Source organism: Bos javanicus, chromosome 19, assembly GCF_032452875.1.
Source record: "Bos javanicus breed banteng chromosome 19, ARS-OSU_banteng_1.0, whole genome shotgun sequence".
Lineage (NCBI taxonomy): Eukaryota > Metazoa > Chordata > Mammalia > Artiodactyla > Bovidae > Bos > Bos javanicus.
The window spans coordinates 33,985,373-34,006,629 of record NC_083886.1 but is presented as its reverse complement, the minus strand read 5'-3'; positions in this window follow the sequence as shown (position 1 = coordinate 34,006,629).

The following is a 21,257-nucleotide window of genomic DNA, read 5'->3' as shown; positions in this document are numbered from 1 at the left end:
GGCAGTGGTCAGGGGAGAGGGAAAGGCCAAAAAGATGGAAGAAGGATAAAGTCAATAATGCAACCCTTTTCCATAACCACCAGGCTTTCAGTAAAATGTTAAACTCTAAAAACACGTTTTTAACTGGTTTTGCTTCTCCCTTCCCCCGTCCCCTCCTCCCTCCTCGTCTCCCTCTCTTTCCTCTTCCTTCTCCTATTCTCCACCCATGTTTTCGTTGCATCATTAAGTCATGTTCGACTTTTTTGAGACCCAGGCTCCTCTGTCCATGGAATTCTCCAGGCAAGAGTACTGGAGCGGGTAGCCATTCACTTCTCCAGGGGATCTTCCTGACCCAGGGATTGAACCCAGGTGTCCTGCGTTGCAGGCAGATTCGTTACCATTTGAGCCACCAGGCAAGTCCATGAGCATGGAAGTCCCTGGGAACTAGAACTACGAGGCACTGTAGGTGTTCATAGACCACAGAACTCTCAGCATTGCTAGCCAAACACACCCTTTCTCTGCAGGATATGGGTCCCATCTGACTTATGGATCAGAACAAGAAATCCTCTACATGTCGTTGTATCTTTCTCTCCTGTATAAAGACGCTAGCAAGGCTTGCTTGATCTCTATGTGTCTGATTTATGGATGAGGGCCAGCAGCTTCTTGTGGTTATGCTGGGTGACTTTGACATTGGCATATAAGTAGTTGAATGGACTAAGATCAATGAATGAATCATAGCATCAAAGCAGCAACAGAGCCCACAAAGCATAACCAAGCCTCAGTTAACCTCAGCCCGAACACGCTAGACATTTTTCCAAGGCATAATTTTTCTCTGAAACAAAGCCAGGAATGTGGGCAGTAACTTGGTACTTACACTGGTTTCCCACAAAGTAGATACTCCAAGTCAATGACTTGGTCAAGTAACCAATTTTGAGTGTGATTTCCCTTAGACAGCCGAAATGGCTTGTTTTATTAATTGATGACCCTATTCCCCCCCTAACTGAGCAGGGACACAGACTCCAAAGGCAGTGAGTAGGGGAGACCTCCAAGCCCCCACACTTATGCAGAGACAAGGATTCTGGTGTGTGGTATTTTTTCCCAACCAATTCAAATACCTTGTTTCATCATGGATTCTCCAATCCTCCAACACCAACTGGGTGGCCTACAGTTCAATTCAATTCACGGAGTTAGTGCAGACTCCACAAGTCCAGGGAGAGTCCCATAAAACTGCCCCCACTCCTGATGCCAGCCACAGAAGGGATTCCCAGGCTACCTGTACTTTGGTCCAGCCAACTATAAATCAGGGATTCCTACAAGGCCCCTCATCCGTGGCAATTTGCTAGGATGACTCATAGATTAAGGAAACTGCTTTAGTTACATTTACTGGTGACTGAGATGGTAAAGATTCACCTGCAGTGCAGGAGACCCAGGTTCGATCCCTGGGTGGGGAAGATCCCCTGGAGAAGGAAATGGCAACCCACTCCAGCAATCTTGCCTGGAGAATTCCATTGACAGAAGAGTTACAGTCCATGGGGTAGCAAAGAGCTGGACATGACTGAACGACTAACACAAACACACCAGTTCATTCTGAAGGATGCAACTCAAGGACAGCCCAAATGAAGAGATGCATAGGGCAGGTTATAGGGAGAGAGGTGGTGTCCTCTCTGGCACATCATCTTCACAGCACTTTGATGTGTTCACCAATCTGGAAGCTCCCCCAAACCTTAGTCTTCCTGAGCTTTTTTCTGGAGATGTCACCACTTAGGCATGATTATTAATTAATCAGCCATCAGTGATTGAATTCAATCTCCAGCCCTCTCCCCTCAGAGAGGTGGGTGTGGCTGATAGTTCTATCCCTTTAATGATGTGGTTGGTTTCTCTGGCCACCAGCTCCCATCCTAAAGCCATCTAGGAGCATATCTTGACTCACCTCATTAGCCCAAACACAGGTCTGGTGCAAAGTGGCTTTTTATCAATGAGAAAAAAATGCTCATATTCCTTAGGAAATCCCAAGGGTTTTAGGAGGCCTGGGTCAAGAATCAGAGATAAAGACCAAAAACATATATTTTATGAAACCACAGCTGGTAAAAACAAAAACAAAACAAAAAGAAAAAAACTCATGAACAACGTGTTGGGGAGGCAGGATGAGAGAGAAAGTAGTGTGTTATGGATTGTAAATCTTGGTATTCCTGGCTTAAAGTCTACCATGTTTAAGGCATCAAGAGTTAGCTGATTCAGATCCACCCAAGGGTCCAAGTTCGTGCGGGCATAGAATTTGTTGTCAGGAAGTTTGAGAGGCAGCAGGATAAGTTAAGTGTTAAGAAGGGGGTTGTGAGAGCTCAGAGCAGGAGGTGGAATAAGACCCTGCACCTGCAGGGGGAGCACTCTGCCTGAGGCTCCTGGAAGTTCATCAGCAGCCGTCTCCGTCCCAGGAGCGGGATTCAGGCACATGAAGGGAACAGCCTTTAGGGGTTGGGACGCTCCCTGACTGATAAATAAGATCAGGAAAGAAAAAGGAATGGGGTCATCACCCCTGTAAGCTTCAGAGCTGAATTTCAAGCCTGGTGGTTTTGGCTTGTGTCCCTGTGAATAGCAAGTGGGTGACTGGTTTTCCTGACACTGGAAATTTGGCCATTTGGGGAAATTTAATCCTCCATGATTAAACATATTTCATAACAGCCCCCTTCCTCTACTGCTAAGTGGTTTCAGGTACTAAAATATTAAAGAAATATTGTTGGTTTTTCTGACCACTGATGGATCTTAAATTTTCCAACTTGCTGCAAGAAAATGCAAAGTGTTAAATATTAACTAAATTGGGTTATTTTGGGCTTCCTAATCTGCTTGTGTTTTCTCTTCCTAAAGCACTTTGCCTGCCTTCTGGCCTGAAAAAAACTGTAAGGAGAGAGGCCAAGTCAGTACAGACCAAGCTACCTGGGGGCAAGACCAGCACACTCAGGCAACTTGATTGATCCACATAAAAATATTGGAACTACAGAATCACCTTGGGGTTTTCATACAAACCATGATACTTCACAGTGGAGTTTTTAACCCGCACTCTTTTTTATTTTGATAAAATAAAAAGTTGAGGTTATTTTGTCAGTGAAAATATTTCAAGTTTACCCACAAAGTAAAGATTCCCAGAAAATGAATTGGTCAAGATTTCTAATTCTGTTGTTATTAGCAGAGCTTTTGCCTTGTGTTGTTGGCTTAACAACCTCATCTTTGATTTAGCTGACTCGGATGAGGCACCGATTCCATAGGCACTGAGTAGACAGGCATCTTCTGACTCCAATTTCCTTGGTCCTCACTGGAAAGATGCTGAAAACTGTGTTGGTGGGAAGTCAGTCTAGACATTAGTCTAAACAATATGTGGCTTAATATTTTTAAGAGCCACACAGGCAAATAACAGATATTGGGAGGAAAATGAATAGCGGCGAACTAAAAACATAAAGATCAGGAATTCCAGTACCATGGAAAATGGGCAGTGATTGATCACCATTCTGAAAAATGGTTTTAAGTAAGATTTGATGTCAACAAGCACCTTTCTGTAAAATACTCATGGCCAAAATCATAAGAAAATTCCTCTGGCTGCACCAGCTTCCAACCTGGACAGGAATTCTGCCGCAAAGACTTCATTCTTTCTCCTCTGCTGCAAAGACTAGGGGCTGCAAACATGCCACTGAGGATGTAAGACACATTCAGAGCAAACTTTTCTTGTCCTCATTTTGGAGAGGGAGCCCATCGCACACATTTCCTCGTTCTACTTTGTCATCTATGACAATACCTTCAAACAATATACTTCAGTGTGCCTATTTAAAAAACACATTATAAACGGAATCACACTGTCCCACCAGCCAGACCAGCAGCAAAGATCCATCCTCAGGACAACCTTGCTGAGGAAGTGGGAAATGGCTGAGATGCCAAAGTTGCTGGGGAACCTGGGTCACAGCTCCTGCCAGGAATGGCGAGACACACCTGGTAGTAAATCTCAAGAGTGTTGGGTTGAGAAAGGAAGACTATAAAACTAAATAAGGAAGCCTTTGCACTGGGGGGCAAATTTTAAGACACTGACTGGTTAACTCTTGGAAGCTTGGAACAAAGGAAAGCTTCTGTGAAATAAAACAGAATGCCATCATACAGGAGGGAATCAGAGACTGAAAAGTGGCCTGTTGAGTGGCTCTGCGAGACCAGAAAATACACTGGCTGACTACTCAGGAAAAAAAGGGAAAAGTGAAAGAGTTGGTCGCTCAGTCGTGTCTGACTCTTTGCGACCCCATGGACTATGGCCTGCCAGGCTCCTTTGTCCATGGAATTCTCCAGCAAGAATGCTGGAGTGGGCTGCCATTCCATAGGGTCTTCCCCACCCAGGGATGGAACCTGAATCTCCTGCATTGGCAGGCAGGTTCTTGACTGACTGAGCCACGAGAGGCCAAGCTATTTTAAGGTTTATCATCTCACCTGATGGGATGCACTAGTCTGAGGGCATCAGGGTGACTGAGGAGCCCAGTGGAGCCCTGGAGACAGGAGCTAATGGCAGGAGATGTTATTTCAGACCTGGGATCCTGGGCAGCTGTGGAGATGACAGGGACCCAGAAGAGCAGAGAGCAGGAGTCAGCTGTCAGTCATCGGGAGAACTTGGACACGATCAGCCAAAGGGCAGCAGGGTCAGAACGTCAGCCCAGGAGAGAGTTAGGAGATCGTGGCGTTCCTAAGGACAAGACAAGGGTGAGATAAGGGTGTCATGCTGTTGTTGTTCAGTTGCTCAGTCGCGTACAACTCTTTGCGACTCCATGGACCATAGCCCGCTAAGCTCCCCCGTCCATGGGATTTCCCAGGCAAGAATATTGGAGTAGGTTGCCATTTCCTTCTCCAGGGTTTTTCCCCACCCAGAGATTGAACCCTAATCTCCTGCTTGGCAGGTGGATTCATTACCACTGAGCCACCTGAGAAGCGAAAAGTTGTCATCAACAGATCAAGAATGGATGAACAGAAGACCTGTGTCTATTACTCCCAAGGAAAGCTGAAGGGGATGCCAGATCCCCATAAACAAAGCCTTGTCTGTCCAACATCATGGCAAATATACATGGATTTCATTCCTCCAGTTCTTTACAAAAGAGATCACGGGCCATTTACTCAGGTTATATCATTTGACAAAATAAGAAGGGGGCAGCAGAGGATGAGATGGTTAGATAGCATCACTGACTCAAAGGACACGAATCTGAGTGAACTCCAGGAGACCGTAGAGGACAGGGGAGTCTGGCATGCTGAAATCCATAGGGTCTCGAAGAGTTAGACATGACTTAGTGACTGAATAACAATAACATATCATTTGGGGGCTGTTAGATACAAGACTCAAGTTGACACTGACACCCAGCTACCTAGAGCACCATCCTGGCCCACAATAGAATAGAACAGTGTAACATAATAATCTAATACTGATCCAGGTCCATCTCATGGTATTCACTGGATCCAGATATGCCCAGAAGTTCTTTTCCCAGATCCCGACTTTATAATGGAAATTGACGTATAAGTTGTTGGCAAAACCCTCACGTTGGTTCATTGGCCTAAACTCAGTTACTAATGGTTAGAAAGCCAGACAGAAGCTGTTGAAACTCCCCCACTCCAGCCAAAATAGTCAATATAAAACGATTTAGGGGGAAACATCTTTGGAGGAAGTGGTAGATTTTTGTCACCCTCAAATATTTAAAGGGCTTTCTTAGGTGGCTCAGTGGTAGAGAATCTGTCTGCCAATGTAGGACATGTGGATTCAACCCCTGGGTCCAGCAGAGCCCCTGGAGGAGAAAACAGCAACTCACTCTAGTATTCTTGCCTGGAAAATTCCATGGACAGAGGAGCCGGGCAGGCTACAGTCCATGGGATCGCAGAGTCAGACACGACTGAGTGACTGAGGATGCACGCATGCAAATATTTACAGGATGCAAGCGTGGCGGTCCTGTAAAAACCAGAAGGATCATGGAAAATAACAGTGTATTACTGCAAGCTTAACCGAATAGTAGAGCTAACTTCATCTACTATGTTGAAAGTGGTATCTTTATTAGGGACTCTGGTACGTGGCAGGAGGCTATTGATCTGGCAAATGCCTTCTTTTCAATACTCATCAAACAGGAGGACAGAAGCAGTTTGCATTCATGTGGGATGAATAGTGGTGGACATCCATGCTCTTGACCCAGAGATATGTGAATTCTCTGTCTCTCTGTCACTAGATTGTTTAAAGTATCTGGTTTATGAGGGTGTCCCGTACAACATACATTGGCTTGTATTGCTACCGTCACGTCAGCTGGATGGATGAGAAAGAAGCAGCAGGACACATACGTACAGTTTAGAAAGAGGGAGGGTGACCCTTCAAAGATTCAGAGGCCTGATACCCGAGACATTAACTCAGGACATTTACTGAGAGACCATTAGTGCAAGACCAGGAGCACAGCAGAAGTGTGAATAAGAACATGTGTCACGGGGTCCCCTGGTGGCTCAGATGGTAGAGAATCTGCCTGCAATACAGGAGACCTGAGTTCAATCCCTGGGTCAGAAGACGCCCTGCAGAAGGGAAATGGCAAGCCACTCCAATATTCTTGCCTGGGAAATCCCATGGACAGAAGAACCTGGCGGGTTACAGTTCATGGGATGGCAAAGAGCCAGACACAACTGAGTGACTAACACTTTCACTTTCTGTCTTTCAGGAACAAATAAGACATTTTAGGCATGGAACAGTTTATGTCTAATTTAAGGAAAATAAATTTCCAGTGCTAGCTTAATCTTGTCCCTAAAAAAAGTTATGATTTGCTTATTTGTACAGCACCTTCGACATTGCTCAATGCAATTAGCTCACTGATGTTAGGAGAACATTGGTTATATATTGACTTCAAATCTGTACTGCTAGAGGGGTGTATCTTCTCTAAAGATAATTTCTGTTTTCCAATTTAAAGATGATGAAAATTTGCAATCCTTTCATTGTTTTTCAGCTTCAATAAACGAAAACATACGGACTCTACCAAGTACCCATTTTTTGCAAAAAAGCAATGCATGCATAAAAGCAAATTCACATACACAAACAAAATAAACACGACCCATGCTAGTTACTCATAACACTTTCTTACTAACCTTTTTTTCGACAGGAAACACATGCATCAGAATTGACATAGTTCTTTAAAATCTTTGAGGGGTGATACATAGTGGTCTCTTTATAGTATTTATAATTTATAATTGTGGTATGAATTATTTTTGGTCCATAAGTTATTTAAACAAATACTTAAAAATGTTCTATTTCTATGGCCTAATATTGTAATCAACTTTATTTTATTCTAATCAGAAAAGGGTATGGGGAGAATGCTGTACTACTTTTTTTTTTTTTCTAGAATTTGGGACTTTTTTGTGACCTGAAATGTTCTATTTTTAAATAAAGCTATATTTTAAGAATGCTAAATGTTAATTTTTATTGTCATTTGAAAGAGGTGTCAATGGTGTCTTATTGAATACATTTTGTTATTTCTATAAGGGAAAGTTGCTCAGTCGTGTCTGACTCTTTGCAACCCCACGGACTAGAATACTAGAGTGGGCAGCCTTTCCCTTCTCCAGGGGATCTTCCCGATCCAGGGATCGAACGCAGGTCTCTCACATTGCAGGCGGATTCTTTACAAGCTGAGCCACCAGAGATCTGTCATAAATTGAGAAACAATTTCTAACTATCTAACAATATCTCTAACTACTATTGTTTGTTGTTTTAGCTGCTAAGTTGTGTCTGACTCTTTGTGACCCCATGGACTGTAGCCCACCAGGCTTCTCTGTCCATGGGATTTCCTAATCGAGAATACGGGAGTGGGTTGTCATGTCGTTCTCGAGGGGGATCTTCCTGACCCAGGGCTCAAACCCTCATCTCCTCAGTCTCCTGTGGCAGGCAGGTTCTTCACCACTGAGCCACCTATTGAATGCCCATTTCTTAGAGGTTTTGTTAAGTTTGTCTTACTATTTTGTTAATCTCATAAATGTTGATCTCATTTGTCAAAAGAAGCGAACTTTTTGCTCCCTTCAGTGATTTTTGTCTGAAAGTTGGTGTCAGGTATTTAGGCTTATAGCCTTTCTCTGCTTTCGTTTGAATTTGCCCTAAGAACCTCTAATATTTTACTTTCAACATTCCGCATACCTTTGAGGTCTGCTCTTTTATGCAGTGATTGGCTGGATTTTGGAAAAACAACCCGAGTCTTTGCCTTTTAAGAGAGGCACTTTACATCAATGTTTATTGTCACAAAAGGCCTATTTTATGTTCTGGCATACAGTTTTTTACTTTTAAATATTGTTTTGTGCTGTTTCATTTGTTACTCCTATTTGCTCTATGGGACATGTTTTTCTTTGCTTTTACTTTCTTTGATGTTTACCTTTTGATTTGTCAAGAGCCCTCTTTGGCCTCATGTGAGCTCATTCTCAGAATTAAGAAGGAAACAATCTTCTTTTTTTTTCGTATAGGGATTTCCACCCCCCCCCCCTCCTATTTCAATCCAAATGTGGGTTAAATTCTAAATTATAGCAATTGTGAACTGTTTTCATGTTAATATAAAGTTTCAAATTGTGGGCTAAGTCTTATTCTGGAAGTAGAATATCATCAATATTAAGTGATTTTCAAAATTGCTATTATTGATTTTTAGTCCAAGATCTTTCCTATATGTGCAGGGCAAATGCCTGTGCTTACGCCTTAAATCAGAAGTATTAAAATGAACACCATGGCCATGCTCTAATCACAGTGGGGTGAAGAATTTTTGTTAGTCCAACACTTTGAAGTTATTATATCTAGTTTTAGAACTGAAACTTGTATTTTGTTGTTTAGTCACTAAGTCATTTCTGACTCTTCATGACCCCATGGACTAGCCCACCAGGCTCCTCTGTCCATGGGATTCTCCAGGCAAGAATACTGGAGTGGGTTGCCATTTCCTTCTCCAGGTAAAACTTGTATAGATCCATGCTTAGGGACATTTTGAAGAAAACAAAAGAAATGACTAAGACAGTTTATTTCTAATCAGTATTAATCATCTGTATTTTAGGAAACAATCTCTTGAGAGTACAATCCCTCTCCTCTTCTTTTTCCTCACATTTCTCGGTCTCTGTTAATATTAGCTGATATTTTAAACAGATTTTTTTCCCCACAAAATCATGAATTTTGCATTATTTTTAAAGGAACAGATGTTTTGCTTTTAGATTCACGTTTACAACTTGATTTACATTTCTCCTGGAGAGAGCTAGGTAAACACGGGCCAGACTTCTCCACAGCTTTTAGTACTGAACTCATACATTTATGGAGATGACGCTCCCACTTTTGAGCTTGAAATATTTTAGTATCCCCCAGTTAGTTGGGGACAATTTTCAAGTAACTGTTTTCTGTGGATCTTTTTCAAGCTCTTGTTTAATAAAAATATCTTTTAATTGCCTCCATTTGTTTCCCTTGCAGCTCAGTTGGTAAAAGAATCTGCCTGCAATGCAGTAGACTTGGGTTTGATTCCTGGGTTGGGAAGATGCCCTAGTAAAGGAAATGGCAACCCACTCCAGTATTCTTGCCTAGAGAATCCCATGGACAAAGGAGCCTGGAAGACTACAGTCCATGGGGTCTCAAAGAGTCAGACGACTTAGCGACTAAACCACCACCACCATTTGTAAAGGGCAACTTACATATCAATGATTTTCATCCAAAATGTTCTGTAGGTGTTTCTTCATTGTCTTGGAGTATTAACATTGCAGATGAGAAGTTATCAGCCAGTCTGGTTATTTTTTTTTCTTTTGTGTGTGTGCGTGCTAAGCCTTCAGTCGTGTCCAGCTCTTTGTGACCCCCATGGACTGTAGCCCACAGGTTCCTCTGTCCATGGGGATTCTTTAGGCAAGAAAACTGGAGTGGGTTGCCATTTCCTCCTCCAGGGGATCTTCCTGACCCAGGGACAGAACCTGAGCCTCCTGCATCTCCTGCATTGGCAGGTGGATTCTTCACGACTGAGTCACTGGGGAAGTGACTTTTTCTTTCATGTGTAACCTTTACTTTTTTGCTGAAATACTTTTAAGGTCTATGAATCTTTTTACTTTAGAGCTTTACTCCAGAATTAAGTGAACACTTTCATATTGTTTTGCTTAGGACAACATGGAAGCTTGCGTTCTATTTATAGATTCTTTTTTTAACTTTAGAGAGTTGAAGATGGATCTGTATTTTTTCTTTGATAATTGATTGTGCTTCATTTCTTCCAGCCGTTTCTCCCTTTGATCTTCTCTCTTAGTCCTCCATATCTGTCACTTCTCTTCTCATCATTTCCTTTTGGACTGTTCCCTCTATATCCTCTGCATGGATTTAATTCCTTTTGCAGCATCAATTATTTCTCTCTTTTTTTTTTTTAACTCCCCAAAGTGTAATTTCTAGCAGGCTTTCCTTCAGTGCTGCTCTACTTGACAAATTTGACACATTTCCCCTTTGCTGCTATCTTGATCTTTGAGCCTTATGAAGAAATAGATTTCTTCTTAAAAAAAAAATATATATATATATATATCTTTTTACTATTACTTCCCAAGCTAACGGAATTTTGAAACTTCTCTGAATCTTATCTTTCCACATGGTCAAGGATTGGTGCTCAGGAAGGCTCAGGAATCATAGAAATGATGTTATTCTGAAAGAAAAGCATTTCCTGGTTCCTCAAAACTTGAAAGAACTTATCTGTTGAGAATTCCCATTGATCACAAGTATCTCCCACATCACAGGGACTTTTCCTGCCTTGTTCTATTTGTCTTTGTGTCTTATCTTTTCTCCTGGGCTTTTTTCTCCTTGAGGGCAGGGCCTGTGTCTGGTTCACTGTCCTGAGTACTCACGTGTGTGTGTGTGTGTGTGTGTGTCTTTGTGTGAGTTGCTAAGTTGTGATTGACTCTTTGTGACCCCCTGGACTATAGCCCACTAGCCTCCTATATTTGTGAAATTAAAAAAAATTTTTATCTTTTAAATTATAAAAGTATAATAACACATTAACAGGAGACTTGAAAAATACAGAACAAAGTTACATATAGTTCCACTATGTATTACAATTATTTTTAAGTAGACAAATTAAAGGGCTTCCCTGGTGGCTCAGACAGTAAATTAAGATTTTTTAGTTGTAGTTTTCAATATCAAACTCTCAAAAATTAATGCAATGAATAGACAGAAAAGTAAAAGGATATAGTAAACCTGAAAGCACTGTGAACCAACTCAGCATAATGAAGATTTATACAATGCTCACGCAACAGCAGGGTACAGATTCTATTCAAGTTCCCACAGACTATAAACCAGGAGACTCTGGGACATATCCAGGGACTGTCCATGGAATTTTCCAGGCAAGAATACTGGAGTGGCGTGCCATTTCCAGGGGACCTTCACATCTCAGAGACTGAACCCCAGTCTCTTGTGTCTCTTGCATTGGCAGGCAAATTCTTTATCAACTGTGCCACTCATGGCAGCACAATAAATGAGATTGAATGATGAACTCTGTCATTCCTCCATATGTTTCTTCTATGTCCCTACTGAATGTGTACAATGGTTCTGATGGATTGAGATTGAATTTAGTGGACTTAACCATATACTGTGTTAACACACATAAGAGACTATCATAAAAAGGGAAGTCAGGGGTTTTCCAACAATTTCTTCAATGAGCAGCAGAACTAGGATTCAAAGCCAGATCTGATTAGATCTCACACCCTACCCTCTACCTAGTATGACATTCCAGGGTCAGTTCAATGTCACAGAGCGTGTGGTTACTCTTGGCTGTAGATGTGTTCCTTGGTCACTATGCCATTTTCCATTTCTACCCTGGGAATGCCAAACTTCTTTTTTTCTATACGACTTCAACATCCATAATGCTGAAAGATGAATATTCTTAAATTCTAATCAGAATTCATTTTGAATGGGTGTGCTTTATTCCATCTGAAGATTTCAAAAACAGTATGTTCATTTGTAAAGGCATGAAAGAATTTCTCTCCAATGAGGTATGGCCCCGTTTAAACTTGTTTTCCTTTAGGAAATCCCTGAAGATAATAAACACCTGCATTCTAGATCACCCTGGGAAGTGGGCATCTATCCCAGAACCAAAACTTCCCTTGGCTTCTGGCGGCTCGCTGTCAAGTCTACCAGCAGAGGGCGCCTGATCATCAGTAATGGTGGAAGAGACTTCCCTAATGGGTTTGGGGTTTTATTACCTTTTACTTCTGAGCTCCCAATTAGTAGCAGAATGTGCCAAGCTCTTTTCTCTTCATTTCACAATTGTCTTGCATTGTGTAAACAAGAATGCCTCCCTGCAAGAGTTACAAGTGGTGGCAGGGATTTGAGGCTGGGGGTAGAACGCAGGAGAGGGGAAAACAGGGCTTTTCTTGTACCCCCAAGGTCTGGAGTGAATTCCGTGCAGGATGTCGTTCATCTTGGCTTAGTGTTTACCTGGTTCATCTCTAACAATTCAGCCACTGGCATGTGGCTTTCTCAGCTATTTACAAGGTCTTGTATGTGAAAAGATCAAACGTGCTAAATTTTCTTTAACATGTCTGAAGAGCTTACACCAGATGTCATGGAACCATATAACCCCAGACTGTTAGCAGAGACTCTGAAGTTTATTTAGTACAATAGTCAGGATATAGATGAGAAGACTGACACTGAAGGGGCAAAGGGTTGGCCATGGTCCTCCAAGTAGTTAAGAGAAGAACAAGTATCGGGACTTTCCTGGTGGTCTAGTGGCTAAGACGCTGAGCTCCCAAAGCAGGGGGCCCGGGTTCAATCCCTGATCAGGAATTGAAATAAATACCGCATGCTGCAACTAAGACTCATTGCAGACAAATAAATACATAAATATTGAAAAAAAAAAAACAGGTTTTAAAACCCAGCTGCTGACCACACCCCTCAAGATCCCCCTCCATTTAACACTTCTGACCCCAAGATCACCTGTAGCCAGTAGAACTCACCTGCATAGAACTGGAATAAATTCAAAACTGTGGTTTAGGTTTTCTCTAGTTATAACATACACATTTGCTATTGTTGTTCATTCACTAAGTCATGTCTGACTCTTTGAGACCCCATGGACTGCAGCACACTAGGTTTCCCTGTTCTTCACTATATCCTGGAGTTTGCTCAGACTCATGTCCATTGAGTCAGTGATGGCATCTAACCATCTCAACCTCTGCCTCCCCCTTCTCTTCCTGCCCTCAGTCTCCCGCAGCATCCAGGTCTTTTCCAATGAGTCAGTTCTTCACACCAGGTGGCCAAAGGATTGGAGTTTCAGCTCCAGCATCAGTCCTTCCAATGAATATTCATGAATGATTTCCTTTAGAATGGACTGGTTTGATATCCTAGGTGTCCAAGGGACTCTCAAGAGTCTTCTCCAGCACCACAGTTCAAAAGCAATGTACACATTTGACCATCTGGATTGTCATTATGTCTTTGTCCTCCTTCTGGGCTATCACCGTCTATTCTTCTCTACCCAGGCCACCTCCTGGAGATCAGATTTTAAAAGGGAAATTCATAGTTCTTTCCAAGGTTCACCAAATCCCATGACCTGGCCACTGGCGATGAACTCATCTGCCCTGCCCTCTTCCTTTCCTTGGGCACTAGCCCTCCAGCAGCACTTCAAGCCCACCCCTGCCATAGGCTTTTGCACTGTCTGTTCCCTTTGCTGCAATTCACTTCTCTCTGATCTTCACATGGCTGGGTCTTTTTCCTCTTCCTCTCTCCAGCCATCCTTAACGGTGGACATAAGTAGTTGCCTAACCACTCTTCATTCCATCACCTCATGGTAATTATTTGCATCACCCTCATAACTTACTGGTAAAGTTCTCAATTTTGTACCTTTAGAAAATAATGTATTGATTAATCTTTGGCTGTGCTGGGTTTTCTTCGGTTGTGGAGAGTGGGGGCTACTCTAGCTGTGGGGGGCTGACTTCTCCTTGTGGTGGCTTCTCTTGCGTGGCGCACAGGCTCTAGGGCAAGCGGGCTTCATTAGTTGTGGCTCATGGGCGTAGTTGCTCCGTGGCACGTGGGATCCTCCCTGACCAGGGATCAAGCCCATGTCCCCTGCATTGGCAGGCAGATTCTTAATCACTGGATCAGCGGGGAAGTCCAGTTTTGTACTTCTTTTGTCTCCCCATTTATTTCTACGCTTAGAATTTATGTTCCATGAAGGCAGGGACCTTGTCTGCCATGTTCACTCTTTCATCCCCAGGCTCTGACTTGTGACCAGCACTCCAAAGGAACGGCAGCGGAATGCCAACCAGAGATGTATTTTCATGGTCTTTGGAAGCTTCTTCTCTTTGCACAAACTGAAGGTTGCACTTGGGCTGAGTGGCTGTGAGCTGGACTGTCTGGGGACAGACATCTTGCTTTGGCCCCCTCTTCTGCAGGATGCAATGGTTCCCTCATCAAAGTTGGCTCCATCATGCAGCTCTTTATGGAGCAGAGGCATGGGGGGGCGGGATAGACAAGTGGTGGGTGAGGTGTGGGGGTGTTAGACTTCAGAGATGCTGGAATGTGGAAATTGCTCATTAATGGAATGAGCAAAGGCAGCCTAATCCGTTAGTTTCATGGGTCTGTGAGCCGCACTGGGGCTCCCAAGGTGTGAGATGAGATCCACCCGCTGGTTTAATGGCAGTGCAGTCAGGATCTATGTGTTCTCCTTTGGGAGGGCAAGGTGAGTAAATCCCATTCATCCCTCTTAAAATAAAGCCTGAAGCTGTCTCATTTTGGAAAGTGAGCAGTGTCATTCTGTCTGCTTCATGGCCAATACCTGTGGGACGGTGAGTGTGACTAAACGAGGTGCCAGAGAGCTATTGGGGTGGGGATGGGGAGTGAAACGGAAAGAAATTCTACTGCTCTTCGAGATTGCTGCCTCTTCTCCCCATTCCACACCAAGGGGAGGGAAAAAAAACAAACTGGAGTCTCTGGGTAGGGCGAGGGCAATAGAAATCGTCATACTAAATTCAAAGTAACCTGTGCTGGGGGCCCTCCTAAGTGCTGGTTTTACCTAATTCTCGCAACAATCCTATGAAGTGTTAGTTTAGCCCTTGGCAGGTGAGAACGGAGCCTCAGAGAAGTTTCAGGTATGTCTCTGGCGTCACTGAGGCGGTGAAGCCGTGAGTCAAACTTGGAACTCAAACACATTGATGCTTCCATCTCTTACACCCGCTGCACAGCCGTGAACCCCCAGAACACCTCTTTCTGTAGACGTTTGTGAAACCCTAGAATCTTAGGGGGTTACTAGGGCTCTCACACTTACTTACACAAACAAAAACACGTGCGTCATCCAGGCTGGAGTCTGCACGCCGATGAAAGTGTTGGTGATACGGGCTTCCTGGTGATAGGATACGCTTCGTTTCTTTATTTTCTAGCTTGAAAACACACTAGTTCAGGTTTACTACCTCTTTTATTTGTTTATTTATTTAGCAAATATTAGGTGTTTAGGTTGGGTGTCAAGCCTGATTCTGGACACTGCGTTGTGCAGTCACTCGGTCGTGTGTGACTCTTCGCGACCCCATGGACTATACTGTCTCATGCTTTTAGGGAGCTCACAGTTTAAAACTCTCATTGGAGGGGAATAAATAAAGGGAATACATTCCATACTTGTGTTTTGTTTTGTTTTTGTTTTTGGCTTGCCATTAAACTGTCTCATCCTTAGCGGAAGTCATCTAAAAAATGGCTTCTGCTGTCATGTTGGCCCTGGCTCTTCTGTTCTTTGACTTTTTCTGGTATCAATCACCAGATTCAGAATAAAAGGTTGTCCTGGAGGTGGGGCACCTTTGATAGAGAGGAAAGCAGGTAGGTGACTTACCCACTAGCCCTGCGCCAAAGACTTTGATGAGAAGATGCTCACTTGAGGCTATTAGAGTCACAGAGCTGGAAGGGATCATTGCAATCACTTAGTTCAGTTTACTGTAAGGTCATAGCAAGGGACTTCCCTGATAGTCCAGTGGTTAAGACACTGAGCTTCCAATGCAGGGGTGCTGGTTCAATTCCTTCTCAGGGAACTAAGATCCTACATGCCTCTCAGTCAAAAAACCAAAGTGTGAAACAGTATTGTAACAAATTCAATAAAGACATAAAAAATGGTCCACATCAAAACAAAAAAAAAAACTTACAAAAAAAGGATCATAGCAAGATGGATAGCCTATTTTTTTAAATACTTGTATTTATTTATTTTTGGCTAATGTTGGATCTTTGTTGCTGCTCAAGTGGGGTTTTCACTAGCTGCAGCGAGCAGTGGCTACTCTGCGGTGGCTTCTCTTGTTGAGAGAAGTTGCAGCTCCCGTGCTCTAGAGCACAGGCTCAATAGTTGTGGCACACAGGCTTAGTTGCTCCGTGGCACGTGGGATCTTCCCGGACTAGGGATTATGCATTGGCAGATGATGGACCACTGAGCCACCAAGGAAGCCCAGGCTGTCTATTCTTGAATATTTCCAGTGAAGAAGAGCTGACACGTTGTAGAGAAGTCTTTTTCATCACTGTGCTGTGCTTAGTCGCTCAGTTGTGTCCGACTTTTTGCAACCCCATAGACTGTAGCCCACCAGGCTCCTCTGTCCATGGGGACTCTTCAGGCAAGAATAATGAAGGGGGTTGCTCTTTCCTCCTCCAGGGGATCTTCCCAACCCAGGGATCAAACCCAGGTCTTCTGCATTGCAGACTGATTTTTTTTTTTACCAGCTGAGTTACCAGGAAAGTCCCTTTTCAATGTTAGATGAGGCTTGCTACTCCTTACATAGGGTTCAAGCCTGCCTCCTGGGCTACTCCCCATGCACTTTGTGCTAGGTTCTGGAGAGTTCTTAAGAGGGATCATTGTAATTATTGACTTCCTGTGAATGAGCTCCTTGACAGCTGGAAAAGTACTTGAAACCTGAAAAGCACTCCTCCCACTTACATGAGAGAAAAGGGATAACTACTCTTCCTGAAGCAATGGAATGGAAAATGTATGTAAGAACAACATAAATGGATGTTTTATTGAAATAAAGAACTGAGTCTGCATTGAAGAAATCCCTTCAAAGAAAAATTTGACATAGGCAACCGACGGTAGACATATTCAGGTTAGGCTGACAAAACTTGATGCTAAAGGGAAAAAAGGGTCTAGAAAAAGATGTATCTAGGAAAAAATATTATGCCGTCTGCAAATCAGAAAATTGTTAGACTGACCTCAGACTTCTCCACAAAGAACACTCAACACAGTAAGAAAATGTCACCATGTCTACAAATCTAAGAGAAGAAAGTATGATCCAACAATATTGTATACAAGTGGGCGGTTCAAATAAAGGTGGGGGACTTCCCAGTGGTCCAGTGGTTAAGACTTCATGCTTCCAATGCAGGGGGTATGGGTTTGATCCCTGGTCAGGGAACCATAATCCAGCATGCTGTGCAGTGTGGCAAATTTTTTTTAAATTTAAAAATTAAAAAAATAATAATAAAGTGGGGAAACAGTCTTTCTCTAGCATGAAAAAACTTATAAAGTATTCTACCCTTGACTCTCACTTGATTAAAAAAAAAGTCCTCCTTGATGAAATTCAGCAACCAATGATGGAGAAGCTGATGGCTTCCTACACCTCTGGTGAGTTTCCAGAGCTAGGAAATGTCTGCTCTTGCCTGGTTATAAGATTTTGCCAAATTTTATGAAAATTGTGTGACAGAGTAGGGATGACCCTGGACCCAGCCCTGATTCTACCACCAACCTACCTGTGTCTAAGGGCGAGCTCCTTAATCTCTGGGCCTTAGTTTCTGCATTTGATGAGATCCCTCCAGCTACGTACTTTCCATATTCAGGTCATTTGACCTACACAGCCCCAAATAATGTTGCGTTTCTCTCCATCACATTCTGCTTCTGCTCATCATCCTGCATGGATGCTCTTCTTTGAGTCTCTCACTGTTAGTGATGTTTGGGACACTCCATAATTAGCCATCCCTCTGGTCAGTTTACTGCTTAGTCAAAGCTTTTGTGAAAAGCCAAGGCTTATTCAATTGAGGGCTCATCTTGCTGGCAATGACATCATTAATCATGGCCTTGGCCGGGCAACCACGGTGGGACTTGGCTGAGCCCCAGCAGCTGTATTGTCAGCAGAAGGTTACTCTGCCTGTTGCTTCTTTTTGTGGGTTTTCAGCAGAGGGAGGTCAATCAGAGTGAGGGCTCTTTTTGCTCCACAGTCCTTTTCCTCCGATGAGGACACATGCCAGATCGCTTGCCTGGCTCACCTATCTCACGAACAGGAGAACAGACAACACCACCATCACAGCAGCAACCTGCTTCCAAAATGTAGAGATAAAGATGGTGAGAGGAAGGGTTGGAGAGGGGGTGATGACACAGCTCTGGGGGCGCCCGTAACATCCTATGATTCTCTAAATCGGAGCATTTACACTGCCTGTCTACTTATTTATAGATGATACAAAAAGTTCTGCATCTTATGTGTATTGTATCATTAGCACTGCATTCCTGACACATCAGAGGACAATTAATGTTTGTTAGATAGCAGAAGGAATTGATGCCAAGGCAGGGGAGTTACAGGGGGAGAGCTGGAAGTAAGAAATATAGGTGCGGGGCTTCCCTGGTGGTCCAGTGGTTAAGACTCCACCCTTCCATTGCAGGGGGCACAGGTTTGATCCCTGGTCTGGGAACTAAGATCCCACATGCTGCATGGTGCAGCCAGCAAAAAAAGGAAAGAAAGAAATGTCGCTGATGGAGGACTTATTGATTCATTGGTGTTGGCCCAGTGGTAAAGAATCTGCCTGCAATGCACGAGACCCAGGTTAGATCCCTGGGTCAGAAAGATCCCCCAGTAAAGGAAAAGGCAACCCACTACAGTATTCTTGCCTGGGAAATCCCATAGACAGAGGAGCCTGGCAGACTACAGTCCATGGGGTTGCAAAGAGTCGGACACAGCTGTGACAAAACAACAAAAACCCATATGTTTGACCCCATATACCGGACAGAGGTGGCTACGGGGGACACCCAATGTCAGATTGTAGCTCACCTTCTATCCTGAGCCCCTGTAATTCCCTACACTCCCTCAACCCTCAACAGCCAAGGGGATGAATGAGGCCCACTCCCCATAGATTCCTATGGACTGAAAACAGTCTGCAAGTGACTCTGGGTTCTGAATCAGCCTCTCTGATGCCCTAAATCCATCCCCGGGTGTACCTGCACATGCGGCCCTCACAGTGGCAGCCTGGCAACACGCCTCTTCTTTATATTGCTCAATTCAGAGCCAACATCCCAATTTTAAATCTTCACTGGCTCACTTATGGAGTGCCTTCTGTGTGCCCTGTGCTGGGCTGTAGAGACAGAATGTTGGACCAGGCTCAGTCTCTGCCCTCAGAGGGCATCATTCTAATCTCTGCCTCTGGATCCCTTGTGGTGCTTCTAGCTACTCACCGCATGGCCCTTGAATTTTCAACCTCCTTACTAGAATTTTTGGCTTGTAGTGATAGCATCATATGAAGTGATATGGATAGAAAAAGGTATAGGAGTTTATTATTTAGAGTGGCCATAACCAAAACCAACAGAAAATATAATAGGTCTGTAATATATGTTTATATAATAAATTATATATATATATATATAATAGTTCAGATGTAGCCAAGCAGGACGAAGTTATCCCCTTATATGTACAGAACTCAGATTCTCCTCTTCCCAATCTCATCTTTGGTCTGTGGTTCAAATCTCTCCCCTAATCCCCTCAAGATCTTCCCCTGAGGTGGAGCAAGCTGGACCGTGATTGTTCTGACTCAGGATATTTTTAAAAATATTTATTTCTTTGTGTGACTGTGGCTGATCTTAGTTGTGGCACACAGGATCTAGTTTTAGCTCGAAGGCTCAGTAGTTGTGGCCTACAGGCTTAGTTGCTCTGTACCATGTGGGATCTTAGTTCCCCAACCAAGGATCGAACCTGCGTCTCCTGCATTGCAAGGTGATTCTTATCCGCTGGACCACCAGGGAAGTCCCTCTCATGACTCTTTACCATGCTTGCATGCGAAATCTTCTTACCATCATCTAGAAGATGGGATATTGAAAGGGCAGCTCAGAGTGATGCATGCACAGTGGGCTTTTTACCAAAGACATAGGGCCAAGAGTTCACACTCCAACTCTGTCCTAGAAGTCAACCCCACAAGCATGGCAGTCTTCTGCAGCTTCCTCCTCTCTATTTTGACTTTTCTAGCAAGTCTTTTTAATACTCGATTCTGAGCCTCTTAAGTTTCCAATAATTTATTTTATTCCCATCATCCAACCTTTGATATTTTTTTCCCTCCTCTGATTTAACAGGTTCATCTTCTGCACAGTTCAAGCCATCATTTATTACCTTATTTCTACATCAGTTAAATTGCAATTTTGGAGGACTTCCCTGCAGGTCCAGTGGCTAAGACTCCTCACTCCCAATGCTGGGGCCCTGGTTCAATCCCTGGTCAAGGAACTATTAATAGATCCCACGTCTCTTGACTTAAAGATCCTGCATGCCATGACTACAAGATCCCCACGTCTCGATAAAGATCAAAACCCCTGTGTACCGCAACTGAGACTGGGCTCAGCCAGATAAATAAAGATTTAAAAATAAATAAACAAATTGCAGTTTTTTCACCCTCAAAACAGGAACTTCCCCCCAATTCCACTTTTCTACAGTTTCCTGTGATAGAAAACTTAGGTTTCTCTGCCTCTTCCTTTTTCTTTAACCCCCCAGTTCCAGATGGCCACTAGGCTGTCATCAATTTTCTTGAAATTTCATTGGGTTTACCCTTTCTTAATTTCTCTGGTTCATGAGCACATATACACCTGTATACATATGACACCTCCACGGTCACAGCCACCTTGGATGAGGATTACAGCTGCACATTTTTAGCTAGGCTTCACACCTGCACACTCTTCACAAACCATGATGCACTCTGCTCACAAATACAACTTCCAGAAACTCTGCTTTCTCATGGCATCAGTCAGTGTCTCCCTCCTTCCTTCGTTGCTACTTCCCGACACACCACCTGTGCTAATTTCTCTTCTCTTTGAACTCTTGTTGACATTATGTCTTTCCTTTGCTCTTCCTTGTTTTGGAATCAGGTTCCTGTGTTAACTTGCCCATCATCTCCTCTGATGCTCTAAAATTCTGACAGTGTATAAAAAACATAATTCAGAACTCTGGTTCTTCAAAATTTATCAAGTGCCTTGTTGCCCCAAGACAGATGTGGGTGGATTCACATGGCTTTGAATTCAGAGCAGGAGATTCTACAGGGAAAGTGTTAGTCTTTCCGTCGTGACCAACTCTTTGTGACCCCATGGACT